The sequence below is a fragment of the Anastrepha ludens genome, chromosome 5, assembly GCF_028408465.1.
Source record: "Anastrepha ludens isolate Willacy chromosome 5, idAnaLude1.1, whole genome shotgun sequence".
Lineage (NCBI taxonomy): Eukaryota > Metazoa > Arthropoda > Insecta > Diptera > Tephritidae > Anastrepha > Anastrepha ludens.
In genome coordinates this window covers 106,325,250-106,349,049 of record NC_071501.1, presented here as the reverse complement: position 1 = coordinate 106,349,049, position 23,800 = coordinate 106,325,250, and the positions used below count along the sequence as shown (strand labels likewise).

Sequence of the window (23,800 nt, the reverse complement as noted above, 5' to 3'; positions counted from 1 at the left end):
TCATATCGAGCTAAAGTGAATATATGTTAAAATTGTAATCATTTTTGAATAATTTTGTCTTTGAAATCAATAAAAACTAATTTCACACAAGAAAGTTATGATGTTTTGAATAGGTAACACTTCATATCGTTTACCCTGTAGTTTCTTTTCTAATTTAAAATTTCAATAATTTAAAATATTGGCTTCAAAACTGTCTTCTATATTACCGCATGAGGCTGACGATACCGAGGCAACTAATACAAATTGGTTTATTACTCGCAAAGCTATAGAAATCCAAATTTCAGAGATTACTGAGCATTAATGAAAAAGATATGAACAAAATTTGAAAAAAAAATTAAAACTTTTCCAGACATTTTTTTTATATATATATTTTAGCCTAAAAAGTTAAAAAATAAAAATATTAAGATGTTAAAAATGTTAAGAACCGAAGGTATTGTGTATAATAAGTTGTGTGAATAAGTTTCCGTCCTGTCTTAGCCAAAGTTACGAGTTATTTAAGCAATTAAATACAACTTTACTCCATCTTTCCGGCAGCATACGGATTCCTCTGACGAAAAATTCGAGTTCTTTTGACTTGATCCGTTCATTGGACCATTTTGCGTTGCTCTCGTAAGAAGTGAACCGCTCTCCAATAAGGGATGACTGCATTGATCGGAACAAATGGTAATCCGAAGGTGTAATGTTTGGGGAATACGGTGCAATGCGGGTGAGGCAAGATTTCCCTATTCAGTCCCTCTAAATTTTTCTGGACCGATTTAGCAACGTGTGGACTGGAGTTGTTCAATTTGTCATGTTTACCGGCCCATTCCGGCCGCTTATCTTTGAGAACTCGATTCAAACGCATTAGCTGCAGTCAGTAGCGATCAACAGTGATGGTTTCAAATGGTTTAAGGAGTTCATAATAGATGACACCCTTCTGATCGCACCAAATGTACAACATAGCCTTTGAAGCATGAATATTTTATTTCGCTGTCTATGGAACTCGTTCAGCTGGCAGGCTCCAACTTTTTCGACGGCTAGAATTATCATATACATATATCCATTTTTTATCGCAAGTGACGATGCGATGCAGATAACTTTTTCTTTTCTGCCGTTCAGGAAGCATCTGACACGTCACCAAACGTCTCTCGATATCTCTCCCTCTCCTTCAATTGATGTGGCACCCAGTTACCTGCTTTCTGGACTATTCCCTTCGCGTGCATACGTTTACCGACGGTTGATCTGTCAACATTCAACTCTTTAGACATATCATCAAGGGTACGACATGCGTCTTCATCCAATGAATGTTGTAGATGAGTATATTCGAATTTTTTCGGTGCCCCTTCGCGATCTTTATCACTCACGTCGAAATTGACACTTTGGAAGCGTCGAAACCACTTTTTACAAGTTGTATTTGGTGAAGCCCAATTACCGTAAATATTGATCAATATGCGATACGTTTCAGCTGCACTTTTTTTTAAAGGTAATAATGAAGCATGAAGTGGGAAGCGGGAAGAAAATGCTGTTTTTTTCGGGACGAACATAGACATTTTTGACGTCATATAAAATAGGATCTTTGACTTCAAACAAATGTCGTTCTACTGCGATTGAGGCCTCACATATACACCTTCAAATCCCCAGTATATTACTAGAGCGAACACAAAAATAGTTTCAGCAGCGACACCTCTTTTACGAGGGCGAAAACTTATTCCCATACCCAACATCTAACTTCAAAAAACTCTAACAAAATTTTCAAATTTGAATAAATCCCAAAATTATAAAATTTCTTTGCCTAGCTAAGCTGTTCTCTGACACTTTTTTATATTGTGCTCTCCTAAGAAACCTCAATCACTTTCTCTTCCACTTGTTCCTAACAGTGCCAGAAAGCTAGAAAGTCGAGATGAACCTTCCTATCCTAGACCGTTAATCGGCTCTCAGCGAATTCGAAAGAATTAGCTGATTGGCTTACATAACCGGGATCAAGACAACGAACAATTTACAAAAACAAAACTGATTTTGTGCTGCAAGGGGGATAGATTACCAAATTTGCTATTTAGCTGTTAGATGGCAAGAATACCCCAGGTACACTACAAGTAGTACTTACGTGCCGTTTAGCTGTAGTGAAAAAAATTATGAGGGGACTGCCAGTCGAATTCTGCACGATCATTTCACATGTATTCAAACGCTCGTCCAATCACTCGTTGTTCAGATGGCCACGAAGTGCTGTCATTGGTTCATTTTTTTTTCGTGTATCACCAACACAATCTCAGTTTTTCGTAAACAAGCGGCTTCGTGACCCAAGTGGCGTTAGCCTATCAGCTGATTCTGCCGAATTAGCTCAGAGCCGAATCACGGTCTGCTACGTAACACCCTCTAAAATCTTTTCACCATAATTGTTTTGGCAACATACGAAAAAATCAACACAGTCTCCACTTATATTAGGTCTCTTCTATTCGCCATTTCCCCGTCTACGCTCGATTAGCTTGACGAAAAATTTGCATGCGAAAGCAACAACGAAGTTATCAAGTAAGATTCGCCGCTAGCGAGTATAGCTATAGCTCATTGGGCCGCACTGTCTTACCAGTGCATCTCGCATCCCTCTTTGCAACAATTGTTTCATCTATTCGCCACTAGAGAAGTCTCGGCGAAAAGAAGAGGCCCATTGCTTCGTTGTCATCTGAACATCTGCCGTCTCTGATTGGTCCAGTGTGTGAATACGCGTGAAACGAGGGGGCAGAATTCTGCTGCCGAGTCCTGGATCGCGTGGTAGCCGCAACTGCTCGCTCAATTTTTTTGCACCATAGCGGATAGCCAAACCTGATAATCTAACATCCTTGTTTTTTCTATGTGCTTAGAATTTTCTCTACAGGGCACTCTTTTGTACCAAAGCAGCTGACCGAATTGATGATAGTTTGAAACAATACAATCATTTGATCATTATTACAATATCAATATATTGCGCAATTTGTACATATTCATGTAATTAAAGTAAAGTGCGGCTGCAAAATAATAAACTACAAATCAAATTGTTTCAAGTGCTTCCTCATCAATGCAAGCGGCGGCGCGACAACTACTCCAAAGAAAATTGCTTTTAAAAATAAGAAATAAGAAACAAACAAAGAAAAATTGACGATCGTATGAGGATCACACTGATGAGTGTTTTTTAACATAGAAAAGCTTGTTTGCACTTATAAATAAACTTATGAGTATAAACACATTCATATATAATAATTAAGGCTTCATTTAAATTTTTTTTATTTTTTTTTTCAATATTTAAGTGTTATTTTGTATGTGTGTATGGCTCCTTGTTCTTAACTATGAAAAACCACTTGGCGCTTGCTGTTAGCTGGCGCCAATCTCATGTCAATTAATAATTAGCTCAGTAATTACGGTTCATTTAATTTACGACAAGACGCCAGGGGAAATTCGATATGCGAACATATCACTTTACTGGCATACGAAACATGCACTCAAGTAAATGTATACACACACACACACACACATACATAAATGCGTTGTGTTCACTCGCTCGCAAGCCCCGAAAACGTCTATCGAAAATTTTGATTGACGAAAGATTGGCATTTATTTGAATACTTAAAAACTAGAAATTCTTAGCAAAGTGAGTTGTTTAGTTGTAAAGAAAAACTGTTTTCATAACAAAATTCGTTCGACAGCCGATAAATGCGTTCCAACAAAATGTAAGGGCAAATAGTTAATAATAGTCCGGGAGCCAGGGGTCATTTTGACCTCATCATTTCAAGCATTGAAAATTCCGCGCGCCGCCGAGATGTATGAACGCAATGATACATTCTTGCTTCGGCTGACGGTCTTCCCACCGCTATAAACGCAGCTGACCATCATTGTTATATCTTCATATGTGTCCAAAATTATGTACATAAAAAAATTTCAATCGGCATAAAGTATATTAGTTTTACTTTTTAATTTATTTTACACGTTCGCCTGTTCAGCTGACGTATTTCCCCCCCTCTACGGCGAGCTGACTTTTTTTTTATTCTACTAAATGTCAACAATACACAAAAAAAATTTCAGCCGGTATTAAATGAGTTGTTACAAATTTTTTTCGACACGTTTCGTGCTCTCCCATAATCACACCCACCGCGGGTGCGCCTGACGTTCACTTTCGTTATTCATGAAAGCTAAGTCACAAGTATAGTCAAGAATTTAACGGTATAAAAACGCAGTCCAAAATCGACCCCTGGCTCCCGGATTATAAATAAGGTAGGTAATACTAGCAAACGAACTATGCAACGGTGGCGAACGCATTTTAGGTTTTATGGAGTGGTTCAATTACCCGTTGAAAGCACTGGCACTGGTTAGGAAATGCTTGTTTAAGTTTATGATTTTCTTCTTAGAACTGATTAAAAGAATATATACGAGATGTGGCTATTAAATAATGAGACTTATAATGTAAAATATTTTATTTAAGTTAGATTCAATGACTTAAGTTGACTTTAATGACAAGTACCTTCTGAAATAGTTGGTAGCTTTGCTGAGATTTATATTAACAAATATCTCATAATCGTCTTTTGAAAAGAAAAAAAATATCAGCAGATTCCAGTTAGTTTTCAAAAATGTGAGGCACGCAAATTTTGCTTTAATAAAGGGCGACCAGATTGGAGGTACTTTTTCCAATATGTAGTGTGTTTTTGACACGCGTGACTACGTCAAAATAACTAGATTTTTTCAGTACTCATTGACATTTCATCATGGAAAGACTATCGTTCCAACAACGTTTAGGTTAAGGCAATCAGTTAAGCCCTTGCGAGGGGCCCACTTGGACAGAAATTTGAAATTATGTTTAAACCTTAGCCCGACGAAAGCAGAGCAGCTGAGAAGAAGGTCCTGAGATGATTCCACCTCATCCTCCAGACAGCTTCTGCAGAAAGGGCTTGAAGTAATTCCAAGCCCCACCGCATGGACCCCTCACGGGCATTGCCCGGTGAGGATACCTTCAACAACGTTTACAAATCGTACGATTGTGTGACGAAAATCGATGATCTGTGAAAAGTGTTCATTGCGCGCTCAGGTCAACTTATGGTGTACAGCAAAGCCATTCAAGAAGAACCATTACATACATTCAAAACAAGCGTTTGGTGCGACCTATGGGCTGGAGAAATCGTCAGCCCATATTTCTTCAAAGACGAGGCTAGCGCCAATCCAACGGTGAATGGGGAACGCTATCCCGCCATGATGAACAATTTTTTGATGCCGAAAATTGAAGCCCGTGATCTCCACAGCAACAAGGCGGTGCTACTTGCCAAACAGTCCTTGATGGATTTACTGCGTCGTCGTTTCGGTGAGCAATTTTTCTCTCATCTGGGACCAGTGGATTGTCCACCAAGAGCGTGTGATATCACACCTTTGTACTTTTATTTGCTGAGGTATGCAAAGTCTAAATGTTTTGCAGACAAATCAGCTTCGAGGCTTTGAGGCATTGGAAGCCAACATTACTAAAGTTATTCAGGAGATGCCGTCCGAAGTACTCCAGCGAGTCATTTAAAATTAGCGTTTACGGATGGCCGAATTACGACGCAGTTGCGGCCAATATTTAAACGGGATTATTACACAAAAATAATAAAGATTGCCGAATTAATTTGGATTTTCGTTGTTTTATTTCAATTTAAAATCTGATACCTCTAAATTGATCACCTTTTATGACACCACTTAAGAGATCGCAATGTAATACCAGTAGCTTAGTGAGTTAAACAAATCGCAATGTATTTTATTAACAAAGAAACATTTTTATATTTGTGAGGAAAATTATCCTCGCACTAGATCTCTCATGAATCTAAACCGCAGCTAGTAATATCACAACAGGCCTTCATAGCTAAGTGAGACCTCTCTATACCCTTATGGAGAGTGGAAACCAGCCTAGTTTAGTTAACATTTCCGTATTTCCGGTCAACTGCTGTACCTGCACCACTTAAGCTTTATGCAGCGCTGCAATTCTCTGCAGAAGGAAGCTAGCACAAATGGAGGTATCTACAGCTTTATGCCGCCTCCAAACGGCCGATAATTTTTATGACACATTTTTTCGTGGCAGAAATACACAAATGAGTTTGTCAATACCTGCCAAAGGATGACAGCTTTATTTATCAGTTTCATGTTCACTTGAGGTTTCGAACCTACCGGATGGTTGTCACATAGAACCAGTAGGCTTCACTTTATATAGCCTGTAGATGGTATGCGATTATGTTATTCTCAATAAAACTATTGAGTAGATCTCTCTGATGTTATCGAGATGATCCTCTGAGCTTTTCTCTACAGATATCTCATCTAGCCGGCCGTCGTAGCTGAGTGGATTGGTGCGTGACTGACATTCGGTAGTGACCTGATTCGAAACTACGAGCATGAAACACCAAATGATAAAAAAATTGTTTCCTACCGCTCGACAGGCAATGACAAACCTCTGAGTGTAATTCTGCCATCAAAAAAGTTCCACATAAACCAGCTACCATTCAGATGTGGTACAAAACTGTAGCTCCCTCTGATTGTGGAAAAACAACAAGACGCACACCACCAAATAGAGGAGCAGCTCAGTCAAACCTCCAAATCCACTAAGATATCGCGTACATAATCTCTCTCATATTGGTTGATAACTTTAACTGTAAATTACTTAAGTGCGCAGATTTTAGAGGAAACGAGTAGCTGAAAAATATAAGGAAATATGCATTTACTACTATTTCGCCATACGGATACCAATAAAAATCTTATTAAGTAGGAAACATGGCTTTACTATAATTGCGCAGGGCAGACAGGAGAGCTGATAGCTGCAAGGCAGCTGACACTATTTAATGATTTCCAAGAAGCTATCTGGCAACTGGCTACCAACATGAAGCTTAGCACTCGTTCCGCAGCTTGGCGCGTTTGTAAGACTCGTTCGTAAAATTGTTCGTCGCCAAAAATGGGCAGCGAACTTCTTCTTCCTCCATTTGTTCGAATGCTTTTTAATCTGCTGATGGCCTGAAGTGGTGAAGTTGGTGGTGAGTGGTCAGTGGCGAACTTCGACTCTAAATCGCCTTGTACACTCACTCATACACACCTCGGCGCTGTCAACTTTATGCCTTTTGTCAGCCTTTCTTTTTTGCTGGTATTTCTTTAGCATCTGTGTGAACAAAATTAATACGAATCATTATTAAATGCTACTCAGGTGTGAAATGGAAATTTATGAGACACAAATAATATTTTTGCTGTCAAAGAATTGCGCAAAAAGGCAATGGTCAACGCTGAAATACAACTTTGCCCAAAAAGGAATGGGAGTGAAGTGGAACCGCAGAGCTACAAACTACAGCAATTTATTGAACGTACGGGTAGACATAAATACATACATATGTATATATGTATATATTCAAGCAGCAGTGATTTGCCAAATGGCATGGCGTGAGGTGAAGTTGAGGGGAGCGCGAGGTCATCATCATTGCGGCGTGAGTATAGCCGCAGGAGCTGCAGAAGGAAAGTTAAATTATAGCTACCTGGAATATGCGATTAATAACCGATGCATGCAAATTTGTACATCTACTACACATTAATTGTATGTATGCATGTGTGTGTGTGTGCAAGTAGACATGCTTTTTTTTGTGTGTATGAAGCGGTAAATTGTTGAGCATGGGGAAGTATGATAGAAGCGCTTCTATTCTCCTCTGCGATTTTGAGTCATTTGCAGCGGAAGTTGCGGTGGTTATTTAGGATCAGAAAAAACTTTTAATTTCAAATTTATTGGAACTGGACTGGAAACTTTTGAAACGTAGTAGAAGAGCAGTTTGTGGGAAATCTCACTGAGTTGATTTCTTCAAGCATTAAAGGTCGATGGCTGAATACTGAGAAAACAATGCTACCCTGCAAACCCAACGGAAAAGCAGCACTGGAAAAAGTGATTATCTGGGCCGCCTAACATAAACAACAGAGTCTCTGTTACAGAAAATTGAAGTGCTCTCCCCGCGAATAAAAAATGTCGCTTTACAAGTCCCTCATAATGCCCGGCGCTGAAGCCGAGAAATGACAATATCGGATGAGGCTGCGCTTAGAGTGTTCGAGTAATAAGTGTTCCATGCGAATTTCGGAAGATAAATGCCAAAAAAAACAAAAACAAAAAAATAAAATGGGTGTAGGTACCAAAATTTACTAAATTTTGTTGTTTTATGGTTTTTATTTATCTCTAACTTTGAGATCTCGTTACATTTTCAGGCAATAAATAACTTGATAAAATGAATATTTACACGAAACAGTTGATACACTAACAATCTTTATCCGGTTTGCTTCGGTGGTGTCTATAAGTAGGCATGCGAGAACCGATTTGTAACTTTAGCGAACTCGTTTTTAATGCGCCTAATATTTATTTCAAAACCTTATATAGAGTCAAATTTACACGATGACTTTAAGCCCTGAAATCGAGGGGGTTTTTGACAAATCGCTTTCATCGTATTCGCATTTTCGAATTTTTATTAAAGTGATCTTTAGGCGGCCGCCGTGGAGGAATGGGGTGGTGCGTGACTACCATTCGGCATTCAGAGAGTGAGCGGCGGTTCGAATCTCGGTGAAAGATAAAAAAATTAAGAAAAAGATTTTTCTAATAGCGGTCGCCCCTCGGCAGGCAATGGCAAACCTCCGAGTGTATTTCTGCCATGAAAAAGCTCCTCATAAAAATATTTGCCGTTCGGAGTCGGCTTGAAACTGTAGGTCCCTCCATTTGTGGAACAACATCAAGACGCACACCACAAATAGGAGGAGGAGCTCGGCCAAACACCCAAAACGGGTTTACGCGCCAATTATATATATAGGGTGTATGTAAAATTTGCTTTTTGTATCGGCTATAAAAAAACTAATCAATATTTTTTCAAACTTTTTTTTTATTTTGAAGATTGAACATTGTCATTTATGAATGAAAAATAATATCGTTCAAATGACTGCCACGACTGGCTTTACAGTAGGCCATTCGATCAACCCAATTTTTAAGCACATTTTCGATTGTTTGGGCTCCAATTTCATGAATGGCAACTTCGATTTCGTGTTTTAAAGCATCAATCATCTCTGGATGGTTCGCATAGCATTTGTCCTTAACGGCTCCCCACAAAAAATAGTCCAACGGGCTAAATCACAGCTCCGAGGCGGCCAATTGATATCGGAATTCAAAAACGGTAGCCAAAAGTTCGAGTGTAGATTTGGCAGTGTGACAAGTTCCAAATGTCGTCCATGTCATCCTCTTCAATTTTTGGAAACAAAAACTCTTTGAGCATGTCACGGTAACGCTCGTCATTTACTGTAACCGCGTCTCATCGCTCATTTTCGAAAAAAAAAATGGCCCGATGATGCCGCCAGACCAAAAACCGCACCCAACAGTGACTCGTTGGGGAAGCATTTGCTTCTCTACGGTAACGTGTGGATTTTCTGAGCCCCAAATCCGATAATTTTGCTTATTGACATAGCCACCGATGTGAAAATCAGAAAAGAAAAAGAAGACTCTCCACTTTGGAAATAGGTTTTCAATATTTCCCAATTTTGTTCAAGCGTATAGCGTCAAATTTCGTAAATGTCAAACCTTTAAGTAAATTCTGAACACATTTGACATGTCATTTGTGTTACCATTCTCAAAAAAATAGGTTCAAAAAGCAAACGCCATATGGCCCACCCTGTATATATCTTTGGCCTCACGCTCAACGAACGAATGATCGAAGAAAATTGTTCGCTTAAATATCAAAACCATGCAAGGAAAACCGCAAACAAAAAGTCATTATGCAAATGCACAAAGATTTTTGAGGACTTCTTTAAAAGGGATTGTGCAAAAAACTCAGGGTGAAAAGTCTTCGTCTTAATTTGCTCCTATGTATTCAAGTGTAAAGCGATCTAGTAAGTTTTTTTGAAATACGGTACTGAAATTCTGTCACTTTTTAAGCATAAAATAGCGGTGCATAGGAGCCAGAATAAAATTTTATTTAAAAGGATGCACGCTCATGACCCACCTGATAGATCTACAAAACGTCAGTGGCAAATTTTTTTTTGATAGAAACATATGTATTTATATACAAGGTCGCACATAATCAATATACAAGGTGGCGCAAAATGAATCACCCTATCAGAAGATTTATAATTCTTGCAAATAGCGCCGTACGTCAAGCATACGTGTCACTTGTGAACTAGATGGCTGCAGTCTATATTTTTTCAATTCCTTTATTAATTACACAGGGGCCGCCATCTATCATTACGGATTTGAACTAGGTATTATTTGAAGAATGGTAACACTTAGCTGTCATCTGATTTGACAGAAAATTAGTTTTATTCCTCCGCTGAACGAAAATGGTTGTGTATACGCTCAAAGAACGCTGGGAAATATTGCGACATTACTTCGAAAATCATGGTAATGTTGCAGAATGTGTACAAAAATTACGTACGGCAATGGGAAGAAGAAAAGCACCGAATGAAGCGTATGTGCATTACTTTGCGAAAAAAGTAAGAGAAACTGGGTTGCTTATTGTCAAACAAGCGATTTGACGCCGTTGGATTATTATCTTTGGGGTGCCGTCAAAGACCAGTGGTTTGTCAACAAACCAGCAACAATTTTGGATGGAAAAATACCATTGCTTTTAGGTGACGTGATGCTTTTTGTTTAACTGTTCATAAAATGCAGCTTTGTTTTAGATAATAAGCAATTAGTTTTAGAATGTACAGATGAGTCTTAAGTTTACGTTGAAGATTAAAGTCATGTTTTCAGCAAACTACTCACTGCTTTATTTTAAATATATAATTCGGGCTCTGGTACCTCAAACTTTAAACTAATTTATCTCGAAACGACTTTTTTCGGCCTGAAACAAAAAACTATACAACCGAATCGTCTGAAATTTTAATATGTTGTACTAGAATCATATTATTATTTCAATTATTTCGTATTTGTTGAATTAAAAAACTGAAAAACCCCTGATTTTTAGACTGTCAAATTCAAAACCGCCTCGTTTTGTTATCTTTGTTTTTCATTCTAGTAGCGGGACATAGCTACAGTCATACTGATTAATAATTTTTTTTGTTTTGTGTTTCAGATAAACGCCACAGAAGAGCCAAAATTGACAACACCGTCCATATCAACTTTAGCGCCATTTTTTAAATTAGTAAAATTAAAAAAAAAAAAATGTTTTTGTTCATTTTTGTATGTAAAAGAAGTTAAATAAAAAGCTTAAAAAATGTTTTTCTATTCTAAAAAAAATCCTGAAAATACTGTAAATTTTCGAGCTCTAGACCGCCGGGACCCCTTAAGAAGAACAACACAATGCATATTATATCGCTCCTAGTCGGAACATAGGACGCAAACAAATGTTCTTCAACGATTTCTGTCAGCCGCTATGTGTCTGATTTTGTTTCAGTTGGCAGTGAAAGGACCCCCGTGGGAGATTGTGCGCATTCGAGTTTGACGAGGGCGATCTCTGCGTTAACTTTCTTGCCAATTCCATCGAAAAGCCATTTTGGCAACATTATCGTCTTCTCTACGGGGAGCAAGACCAATCCAATTCCATTTTCGTCTTTTTATTCGGCAACTAATTGGGCACCTTTAGGTAAGGAGAAGAAAGTCCATATTCGAGATTATTCTCGGCCAAAAGATACGGCATATAATTCTGAGGCATTTATTGACAAACGTTTGAAGACGTCGACTTAAGTGGTCAGATACAAGTCAGGCCTCACAGCGATGTAGGAGAACCAAAAGCTGCAGTGTACAAACAGACAAGCAATGAAGCGTGTAAAGGTTAAAAAAAAATTTCAATCACTCGAAATTATTTGTTTTTATTTATTTACTAAAAAAGTTATTAAAAAAGCAAAATCGGATGATTTATTTTGTGCCACCTGCTTGTAACATGTGCCGAGTCAATATGTTTCACCATCCTCTGTGTTTCAACATAAAAAATAAATTATAATTACTTTATTAGTGGGTGGTCAGTGCAAAGGTAATTCCCTGTAACTGCTTTATTTTTTCTTCTGCAAAACTATAAAACTAGACGTTGGCGGTTCAAGCGATTTGCGCAGTTTCAGGTTACAAAAGAAAACCACTTATCTTTCTGCACAACTTTAAATTACAACACCAAAAGGCAAGCAGAAAAAAACACAACTGCCGTGTGTGGGTTTTAGTTTGCGGTTTCAGCAGTGACTTGATTTTCACATTTAATTAATATAAATTAAAAAAGCAAACTAGCCAAGTTCCCCCTACGCGCACTCACGCGCAAAAGCAATGTGTGTGTGTGTGTGCGTGTCATCCAAGTGCGTCGATGAATGAAGCCGCAGGCAACGTAAAGTTGAAGAAAAGAACGCGATTACAAAGTTGTAATTGTTGGCAACCGCTTGTTCCAATCTTCAACGGAGACCGGCTTTCTCACACACACATATAGGTACGCATACATAGGCGAAGTGGCAGTACTCGCCTTCATCCCGCACAAAAACCACAAACGTGTGCCATAACTCAAACAAAATGGGTAGTAATTTGTGCGCTGCCAGGCCAACACACAACCAACTCGCAGCCAACATCGTGGCCAACTCTAAAAGCCTGCGCTGCTGAACTCCAACGCGACGAATGCGGCGCGAAGATGGAGTTGGTCACAATGCATAGCTGCTAGGCACGGATGTTTTTGTCATTTCTGACAGATGACTTTCAGCCGCTCCCGGCTCTCGCTTTGAATGATGGTTGAGGCCTTTGATTTTCACATAGTATTTTCCCACTCATCACTCGCTTCCCACTTTCGTTGGCAAAATGGTACGTAGAAGAAAAAATAAATGCTTAAGCTGAGTGTCAATGTTCCTTCCTGCGCCATGTACGACCATTCTATTCCATCTATTTTATACACAGATGATCAGTTAAGTTTCGGCTGAACGAAATTCTGCAGACCGAGTCGCCACAGCGACACCTAAGCTGTCATTCAAAGCGTTGGCAATTCAACGCTTAATATTTTTTTAACGGCATTGTTTTTTTACACCGCCTTCGTTTGGTCCATCTGCTTCTCTAACCTGTTCTTCGGTTTCTTAACGCGTCTGCTTGCTGATTTGCAGAGTTACCTGCCTACGCGCTTCCTGCCACATCAGTGTCTGCCTCATCTGCAATTTTCAACTTCATCCATTTTTCTTATTCATCCAACGGCTCCATCCACTACTCCATCTTCACTGCAATTTCGTTCAAGTGTTTGGCGTGCGTACGTGTGTTGGTGCGCTGCATTATAATTAAATGTTGCGGTTATGTGACTCCCAAGCAATCATCATTCTTGCAACTGGCTTAAGCCTAGCTACACTCATACATACATACGTACATACATATGCACATATACTCGAAGCTAGGGGATCAGCCTGCAGCTCACGAGACTTGCGGCCGTTTATCGCTTAATAAATTGTGCCACGCGGATTAGGTTATTTATTAATGTGTTTATAAATTAATATCGGCACTTTATGCCAACACGCCGCCAACAACGGCAATAACAGTTGCGAATACAACTGGATAGCTCATTTTTAATCATGAAAGAAATGTCCAAGCAACCGTCGCTTATACCTGGCGCATGTTTTTACTCAGACCTAAAAGAATCAGAGTTATGCAGGCAAATTGTTAATTGCACCAGAGATCCCTGAGATGTGGTGCATAATTTTGAAGATATTTTTTTTCTATAAGCACCAAAGGTTGATTAAATGCTGAGGGTAGAATGAGGACAGAATGAAATAAAATTTTGTTTACGTGATCTTAAAGTACCCAAAATAATTGAAGAAATAAGAAAGTATGCCACATCACACAACACACGACTCCAATCGCATTAAAGTCCTCTCGTCACGGAAATAAGTGCAAATCCCATAGCCTACAAAATCTACAAAAGACTTCGTATGATAATAAATTAGTTATTATATATATTAAAATAAGAAACTGCTTGTACCACTGGGTGTATTCCATAAATGCTTTTTTCTCTTAAATAAATTAAATATGTAGCTTTAAGTAAAAATATTGCTTAATGCTTAAAAAACAGATCGTAATAAATATGGATTAAAAAAAAATTACATTTTCTTATACAAAAGAAATGAAGAGATTGATAGCCACCTTTGCTAGAAATCACATAGTATTCACTACAAGGCCTAGTGCTATGCTGTAAACGGCCATATTTTCCCTGATTTTCATTAAATTTATTTAAAATGAAGAAGTCAATATATTTTTTTCAAAATTGGCATACAGTTTATTTATACATTTAAACAATATCCAAATTTTTATTTTTATTTTTATCATTTAAAATGGCGGATGTGCACTCAATCTTCCAGGAAGGCCGCAGCAGAGCTTCTCAATCGGCGGACATTGTAGCATCGGCGTCCGTGACCTGAATACAAAGAACCAACAATTTTTTTTTATTAATGTCATAATTTCTATATGAATTAAAAAAAATGCTTCAAAAAAATGCATTTTTTGGCGAATTTTTCTACTATTTTTGCTTCGAAAAAATTATTTTATCGAAAAATTTTCAAAAACGTCTAAATATTCACATAGAAAGTAATATCATAAAAAGAATGTGTACAAAATTTCAGAGCGATCGGTCAATAACTTTTGAGAAAAACGCGTCTAAAGTTTGAATACATGAAAATTCCTCTCCCAGCGCTCGAACGCAAAGAATAAAGTCGTCACGGTTGACGATCTATAATATAAGAAATACTTAAATTTCCGTTCTAAATGATTTTTGACACATTTTTATAGGATTATATTAAATTTTATAAAAAAAAAATTTTTGTTTTCGAAACTTTACTGGTATCTGTACTCTTAAACGCACATTTGTGCAATCGCAAGTTGTAATAATATTAAAAAAAAAAAAATATGAGTTCAATATTCTAATTTTTTTTATAACGACTTACGCTTGATCGTCCAAATAAAGAATTACAAGCATTTCTTAACATTTTGCGCTCTTCTCATAGACACCTGTTTTATCTGGCTTCCTCTAACAATAATAAAGGTGCTGAAGCAATAGACTCCATTAAATTAATTTTAATATCGTTTTAATTTTAAATATCGTTGCTTTACTTAATTATCTAATTATGTCAATAATTCTCAACGACGTAAGCAAAAATCATTTGAATTACATTTAAAAAGTTGGCAACATTAATTCGTACTTAGTTCAAGTGATTGGCAACATCACCTACAAACACGTCGCATTAATTCATTTTTTCCGCATGCCTTAAGAGAGTTTGTTCGTAAACGATGGTCGCTGTAAGTGCGCAAAAAAATGTTGACTTTCCCAAGCCAATATTCGAAAAGTTCCTTTACACATGAGAACTTTGAATATTTTCGTCAGTTGTCGCCCGACTGGCATCTTCTACAGCGCTCTGAAACGTCTCTGCAGTACAATTTTAACCATGAAAATGTGCAATGTCACACAGTCACAGTCAAAATAACTCCTCTTCGAATATTTTAACTTAATGTGCGTTTCGGAAGCGCATTTCACTATCAGCGGAGGCGTAAACAACCAAAATTATCTATTCTGCGGCACTGAAAATCATCGAATCGTGCATGAACAACCTTAGCTTGTTGTTAAAGTCAGTGTTTTGTGTGGTGTGTGCGCCACGAACATTATCGGGGATAATCTCGTGCATTATCGGGCAGTGGGAACTGCACAAAACGGGCATATTTATATTGCTACAAGACAGACGTCCGATTTGTCTTAGTCGACGAGTGGTGGGAAACGCTGCATTTCTGTCGAGCATTACCCGATTTGCCACCTGCAGATGCGTCCGATTGAAGATAGGCAACGTCACACGGCACTTCTGATATATCAGACCAGTTTTTCATCATCAATAAACGATTGACAAAGGTACATCTCTAAATTTTTATTCAGCTGATGATTTTTGTTTCTGTACCAGAACATTTTAAGATCTCGACACTTAATGAGCTCCTGCCTTTTTTTAACCCAGGCGCCAAACAAAAATGATATGTATTCAATCCGGACTGCGTTCCGCATGCCGGTTCGACGGTAAAAGGGTAATCTTTTGGTTTGCAGTGTAAATTAATAGCCTTTAATAAGTTAGCTTTAATCGATGGGGTTCCCACCATATTTATGAAATGTGAACAGAAATAAAGAAGAAATATCTGTGGATTAAAGCAATATTTTTCCAATAGGGTTTTTTTGACAGATCACGCGTGGCTACTGTCGGACTTATTCCTCAACAACGTTTACCAATCGTACAATTGCATTACGAAAATCGGCGCTCAGACACTAATGCGCACTGGTATAAAAGAAAAAGCGCTTTCATCATAACCGATCGAAGTTGTACCGCAGCTGCTTTATGCTCCACATACGCGGCTGTTAAAACCACTTTTTTCGACTTTTTAGTATTTCAGCATTGCTTCTATTTCCATTTTATACTTTTTTACACATTTTTTTCACTATTCTCACCTGTGACTTTAAACAATGCTTTTTTTATATATTTTTCTTATGCCATTTTTTCTAACTACTTCTTCACGCCTACCTGCGTTTTTGTTTCCCCCACTTTTTATGAAAATTAATGAGCAACTAATTTGATAATAATTTTCGTTACACTCGCAATTCAACAAGTCAACTAACCACTTTGTTAGCTACTACCATACACCACATACATACATACACACTTGTGCACACACGGCTTAGGATGAATTAGTATCTGGCGCAGTTATTGCTGGAAAAATTGCCGGTTAATTGAAAAATTGTAACTGCGATAAAGAAAACAGCGAAATAGGCAAGCAAATACTTGTATGTAGTAAGAAAAATAAGTTGCTCTGTATATCGCTTGAAAGCCATTTGAAAATGAATAATTTACGCTTTTCATGCTTTTAAGTGGCATTTATGACACTACCACCGAGTTGGGTGGACACATACAACACACATACACGCACATGCAGTGGACACAGGCAAATAACAAACATATGGAATGACAAATGTGGGCCACACAGCAAGGTGTCGTATGCATGGAGGAGGAGAGAGCAAAGTTGGGGAAAACCCCGGGGTATGGTTCTTGTAATGGTGTAAAATATTAGTAAATATTATTTATAATATTTTTAAAGCCATTTTCATATAATAAATGGATCAAAACTTCATTAAAAAATATATAAAAAATATAAAAAAATGTATAAAAAATATAAAATATATAAAAAATATAAAATATATAAAAAATATACAAAACAAAATTAAAAAAAAAATAAAAAAAGAAATAAAACAAAAACCAATTATAAAATTAAAAACAAAACAAACAAAATAAAAAAATGTACAAAAAAATGTATAAAAAATAAAAAAAGAAATAAAAACAAAAACAATTATAAAATTAAAAAAAAACTAACAAAATAAAAAAGTATAAAAAAATTAATAAGTAAAAAAATAAAAATAAAAAAAAATTATATTGTAATAAAAAAATTCTATTTGTGGAACAACATCAAGATGCACGTCACAAATACGGGGAGGAGCTCGCCAAACACTCAAAAAGGGTGGGCCCCAATTATGTATATAAATAAATTTAAAAATCCCGAACTTCCCGATAATGAATTATATGTACATATGTATATGATTACCCATTTTAATCTTTAATTTTTTTAATTTAATTTTTACTAAACTCCAATCAAAACGGTGACCATTCTTTCATAAAATTGATATGAGCCGAAATATAGCAAAATTATAAAATATAAAAAAAATTATAAAGTTTTGAAAATTAGAAAATGTAGAAAAATCAGAGAAATTATAAAATTAAAAAAAATATATATTATATATAAAATTTAGAAAAATTATAACATTTTCATCATTTCGGAGTATTTAGTTTTAGAGTCCATTTAATTTTAATATAAGAAACTGAAAGTTTAAAGTCCCTCAAAAATCGCGTTAATTTTTGACAACTTTGTTACTTATTGTATTGAACTTTACCGGCATATCAAAAATGTGTTTTATATCCAAGAAAAATCAAGAAATGCCATCAACAAAACAAAATCGCTTAAAATTTAATTATTTAGAGTTTTTTAGCGTTATTTTACCATGTATTTTTGTTTTTATAAAATTCTATCAAAAATTAAAAAAATGCTTTTAATTTCTTTAATAAAAAACATTGAACGGTCTTCTAGATAATTTTTAACCCTCCGTTGGGCACCCGGCCAGACTTTTTTGACTTTGGACGTGAATTTAACAAATTCATATATAACTAACGACTTGAGCTTCTAGGTAGTCTCCAAAATTAAATTTTCTATCGATTTATAGATATAAACTTTGAAAAAGGATCCTGGAACAGGACGAAAAAATACCAGACCCGGGTGCCTAACCGAAGACAAAAACGTGTCCAGCGGATGGTTAAAAACACATCAGTCGACATATACTCAGCCTCGGAAATCATGTCTTTGGCGATATCAACGAGGTCTCTTTTTTGCTTGAAATTCAGGTCCATTGGGACCAACTTCGCGGCAAAACGGCGCAAATTGAAATCATTAACTATCTACAATGTCCTAAACGGATCCATAATATATAATTGGCGCGTACTCCCGTTTCGGGTGTTTAGCCGAGCTCCTCCTCCTATTTGTGCATATCGATGTTGTTCCACAAATGACCAGCCTTTATATACAAACAAATAATTATTAACAAAGCTTCCTATTTGTTTTTTTTTTATTTAATTAGAAACTTTTTAAATAATTTTTTTTTAAATATTCTTAAGAAAAACACAAAATATGCAAATATACTATTATTAAATAATAGATAAAAACTATTGAATCCTTCAAACCCCATTCAATAGCAATAAGTCCTATTGATTAAAATATTTTTATTATAATTATATAGTTTAAAATATAAATTTAGTGAAAAAAAAAATATAAATGTAATGAAAACTAAAAAAAAAAGAAATAAAAAAATGGAATCGCCCGAGCAGGGACTTGAACCCTGGACCCTTGGATTAAAAGTCCAATGCTCTACCGACTGAGCTACCCGGGCACATGTTAAAACAATGTCAAATGGCTTACATCAGCACAAATCCAACTGTGCAGTGTTCATCGTGAAATGAGTTTAATAGCGCCTGCCTACTTCTCTGCCGCTCATTTTTTCTATTCCAGGAGTGTTTTGCTTTGCCATTGGACGATGACAGGGCGAATATATGTATGTACATAGGTATATACTTCTATAATATTATATTAATGAATTTTAATGAATGCCCCTGGGATGAAGGTAAATGGAAAATAAATGCATCTGCTTTTCTTTCCACAGATTGATTTTTTTCTTAATATGAATTATTGAATGATACAAAAATATGAAATTACAATATAAAAACTAAAAAGAAAATAAAATGAATAACAAACTAAATAAAACAAGTAGCAAATAAAAAAAAATATTATTATCTAATTAGTTATTAAAATATAATTTAAAAAAAAACAGATTAATCTAATGTAATCGCACAAGGGACAAATAAAAACAATTTAAGAAATTGTATGAAACGGAATAAATAATTAAGGAAAATAAAATTACAACACAAGCAAACATACATAAATGATTTAGCCGCCGTGTACCATAGTAGCCTTAAATCCACTTAAGAAAAAATAAAATTGTTTTATTTTTTGCTTTTTTCTAAATACTATGTGAACCATAATTTTCTAATTTACTATTTATTATCGATATTCGGAATTTAAATTTATTGAAGAAATTTATGTTAACCACTTGTCGCTGGGTGATTTTTTTTTACAAATATGTCACCACAACCATCAGGCATTTTTATTTGTATATTTAAAAACCTTATATTGTTTAATAATAAAAATTATTTAAAAATAGAACAAAACATAGTTTTATTATTTCAATATTAAATATTAATAAAATTACTACTAAAGATTAATAAGTTGATTTTGTATGGTATAAATAAAAACATGGCTCCAAACATAAACCAACTACACAATTTTGGCTTCATAAATTATAAGTAAATAAACCATATAATAATAATCCGTTCTTTTTGAAGGTAGCTTTATTAATCATTCCAATGTCATTAAAGTAAAGATCAGTTAGTAAGGGATCAAATTCAGAAACGTGAAGAAGAGATGTGAGAATATGCATACATAAGTAGAGGCTAGGAGAGAATAAGTAAGGAAATGTTTGTTGTTGGTAGTGGGATCATGATTATGTGACTATATGCAGAAGCCGTTACAAACGACAAGTAGCGATTGGCAAGCACGGCTGGTTCCTGTGTCGTGTTTAATACAAACATGTCGAAACCTGCGTGCAGCGCTCGCGTTGATGCGTTAGTCCAGAGCGTGCGAGCACTAGTCGTCCAAAATTATTAAGCTTAACCGTTGATTTGCTGGAAAAAGCTAACATAAAAATTACTTATATTTCACCAATTCCATTTCAACTTAAAACTACTATGTGATACGACCAGTGAATTACACACATACAGTATGACATAAAAAAATGTTTGCAGATAAGTAACAATTTTCATTTTAATTTGCAGTGCTAATAATTTTTGCCAAAAAACTGTAATACACACAAAACAGTTTATAAAAAGCATAAAGAAAAATTAATCACATTTAAAAAAAAAGCGAACTATACACAAGGTTCCACCGAGATTTGAACTCGGGTCGCAGGATTCAGAGTCCTGAGTGCTAACCACTACACCATGGAACCGTTAGGTCATCTTGCCGCTAAGGGTGATGGCACAGCGTGTGTAGGCAATTTCTGAGTTTAACGCATGCATATGTACATATATATATTATACATAAAGTGTACATACATATGTAAGTATGTTTTTAGAAATTTTGCTAAGATTTGCATATATCCGCATACCATGGCCTACAAATGGAGGATGACTAATGAATTTATTTTCGGTTTTTCTGCAGTAAAGAAAGTTATTGAGCTAAGGTGAAATTTGAAAAGAAACGATTGTAGAAGACATTTGCATATTTTTATAGCATACTTTTGTAAGATAAATTTAAGTTTTTGATTTTAAGTTTTATTTAGTAAATTAAGTATTTATTAGATTATAGTTTGTGTCAATACAGGTAAGGTGAAAAAAAAGAATTCTCTAAAGTATTTACACAAAGCCGAACTTGCACATAAATTCAAGCGCTTTTTTCATGTGAAATATACCGTTCTTGGCTTTGAATTTGCCTTAGTTCTCTTTGCATACTCCAAGTATGTATTTCTCATTACAACATTTTTCAATACAGTTGTTTAACAACAACAAACAAAGGCTTTCTAGTAAACAATAGGTTTGTTCATGAAGCAAATAATTTGCAACAACAATTGTTACAAATCAAACAACAACAAGTTTTGGTGTTCATAATATTCAAACAACTTGCAAAGTAGGGGAAAGTGAGAGAGCAAAATTTCATTTCATTTTGAGGGGAAGTTACAATTTGTAACTGGATAAATTTTTACTTGTCCATAAGAATTTGCAAGTGAAGAAAACAGCTGATCGCAAAGTGAAAATAAACACGAATTCAAATTGAGTGAAAGTTCTAAACTTAAATAAAAATGGTGATTAAAATGGAGAATGTCAGTAGGTATATTGTAGATAAAATTTTTAGTTTTGAAGTCATACATTAAATAGGAATTGGGCAATGATGGAGAGGTATGCACTTCTTCACCACAGTTTCCTTCAGTGCAGTTTGCGAAATACGAGTACAAATCGAAAGCATAGAAGGTAAATATATTTTGTGTTTTATGCTTTTACTTCTAAGTTATTAACTAATTTGGCAATATACAGTATTGGCCAAAACTAACGTACCCCCCTAATGGCATTTCAAATAATGTCAAATAACTCAATAAAACAACATCGAATATTACTTACTTTTACACCTTGTTTCTTCTTATTATCTTGGTGATTAATAAACATAACAAAAAATTTTAAAAATTTCTTATATTAAAAATTAAATTAAAAAATATTAATATTATTCAAAACTTGTCTGGACAAAACTAAAGCACCCCCCATTAAAAGCGAAAATAATTGTTTTTATTCATCAGTATTTTGTACTAAACCCATTATTTTTGATAACTTCAGAACATCTTTTTGGCATAGAAGATATTAGGTTACTAATAATTTCCGGAGAAATGTTGTACCAGGCTTCTTTAACCGCTTCAAACAGGGCTTCCTTTGTGCTGCAATTTTCCCTATTAATTTTCGAATATACAATCTCCCACAAATTCTCATTGGGATTGAGATCGGGAGATTGAGGTGGCCAGTCTAAGACCTCTATAGCATTTTGCTGTAACCACTTTTTACAGTGCCTAAAGGTATGCTTCGGATCATTATCCTGCTGGAACCTCCATCTCAGTGGCTATTCCTCCTCAGTGTGTGGTAGCATTACATCTTTAAGGATGTTTGTGTACATGAAACGGTCCATAATTCCCTCTATTCGATGAATAGGCCCGATACCCTGGCCAGAGAAACAACCCCAGACCAAATTGTCGTATAGTCTTTCGCGGCCTTCCTCCACTATGGTTTGCAGAAATAGAACCCGTTTGTTAAAATTTTTTTATAAGTCGCGATATTACACTTCTATTTGAGCCCTTGATTTTGAAAGTCGACTAAGTCAAAATTTTTAAAAATCGAGTTTATCAGCTACTTGTTATCTAATCCTAATGAACTAACATAATCTGAAGAGATTAGCAGTATGCCATGAAAATTAACTCGTAAAATTGAGTGTATTTTTTGGTTGTTAAACAAAATACGGAAACTGTTCATTTTGATAGTCGACTAAGTCAGTTCGTTGAGAAATTTTGGAAAATAAATAATAATTTTGTAATGCCTTCAGATAGCGATTCAGGTATGATCAAGTAATCATTTAAATGTAAAAACGTACTATTTATAGTTAATTGTAGACATTGTACTGCGAAGAAGTTTAAGTAATGCTCCCAAGAAATGGAAACGAATAAGAGCAATATCGTCTTCAGATGAATCAACTGATACTGTGAAAGTGAATTCGGAACCCCTACAAATGGAAGAAATCAACATGAAATCAAGAAAGAGGAGCCGAAATCAACTTAATTATGCACAAAATATAAGAAAAATGAAGAGAAATAGTGGAGAGGAATATGAAACAAAAAAGTCTAAGCTTGTGAGTGGTAAACTTTTCGAACATAAAGATTGCCGTTGTTCCAAACAATGTATAAATGCAATTGGATATGAAGATAGGAAAGCAAATTTTGATTTTTTTTGGAAATTAGCAAGTTTTGAAAAACAGAATTTGTTTCTGCACGGTTTGGTTCGAAAACTATCAATAAAGCAAAGACGACCCAGAAATGAAGAAGGATATATGAGAAAATGTAGTTATAAGTATCATATAAATTTACGGAATTCAGAAGTTTCCATTTGTAGAACTTTTTTTTTTGGATACTTTTAAAATATCTCAGGGAAGATTAAACGGTGCCTTAAATGCCAAATCACCTGGAATGGATTTACGTGGCAAAATGCTTGGTTCATCTAGAAAAACAGATGAAGATAAAATTAAAGTGGTACGAGAACATATTCTGAGTTTTCCAGCATGTGAGAGCCATTACACGAGATCACATCACACTTCAGGTCGAAAGTATTTAAGTGCTGACTTAGATATCCGAAAAATGTATGAGCTGTATGTGAAAAAATGTGATGAAAATAATATATCACGTGTGAAGGAGTGGACTTACAGGAAAATTTTCAATACGGAGTTCAACTTAAATTTTCATACTCCTCGTAAAGACACTTGCCAAAAGTATACATACCTGAGCACTATTATAATTTAATAGAAGTATGTAAAAAAAAACCCATTTTTGGTGGTACAACTGGCTCAGAAAAATTTCATTTCGACAAAGCAACTAAAAGATTCAACGAATAATAGAAAGAAAAAAACCAATGGAGAAGCTGT

The 23,800-nt window shown here is 35.6% G+C and overlaps 1 long non-coding RNA gene and 2 other non-coding genes across 3 annotated transcripts in view; all 3 read right to left on the bottom strand.

The window, feature by feature from the left end:
• LOC128863891 (uncharacterized) overlaps positions 1-23,800 on the bottom strand; it is an 80,647-nt gene that overhangs the window by 5,692 nt on the left and 51,155 nt on the right. The window lies entirely within an intron of this gene.
• Positions 18,839-18,911, bottom strand: Trnak-uuu (transfer RNA lysine (anticodon UUU)). Its single transcript has one exon. It is a non-coding gene; the product is annotated as a tRNA-Lys (tRNA).
• On the bottom strand, positions 20,511-20,582 carry Trnaq-cug (transfer RNA glutamine (anticodon CUG)). Its single transcript has one exon. It is a non-coding gene; the product is annotated as a tRNA-Gln (tRNA).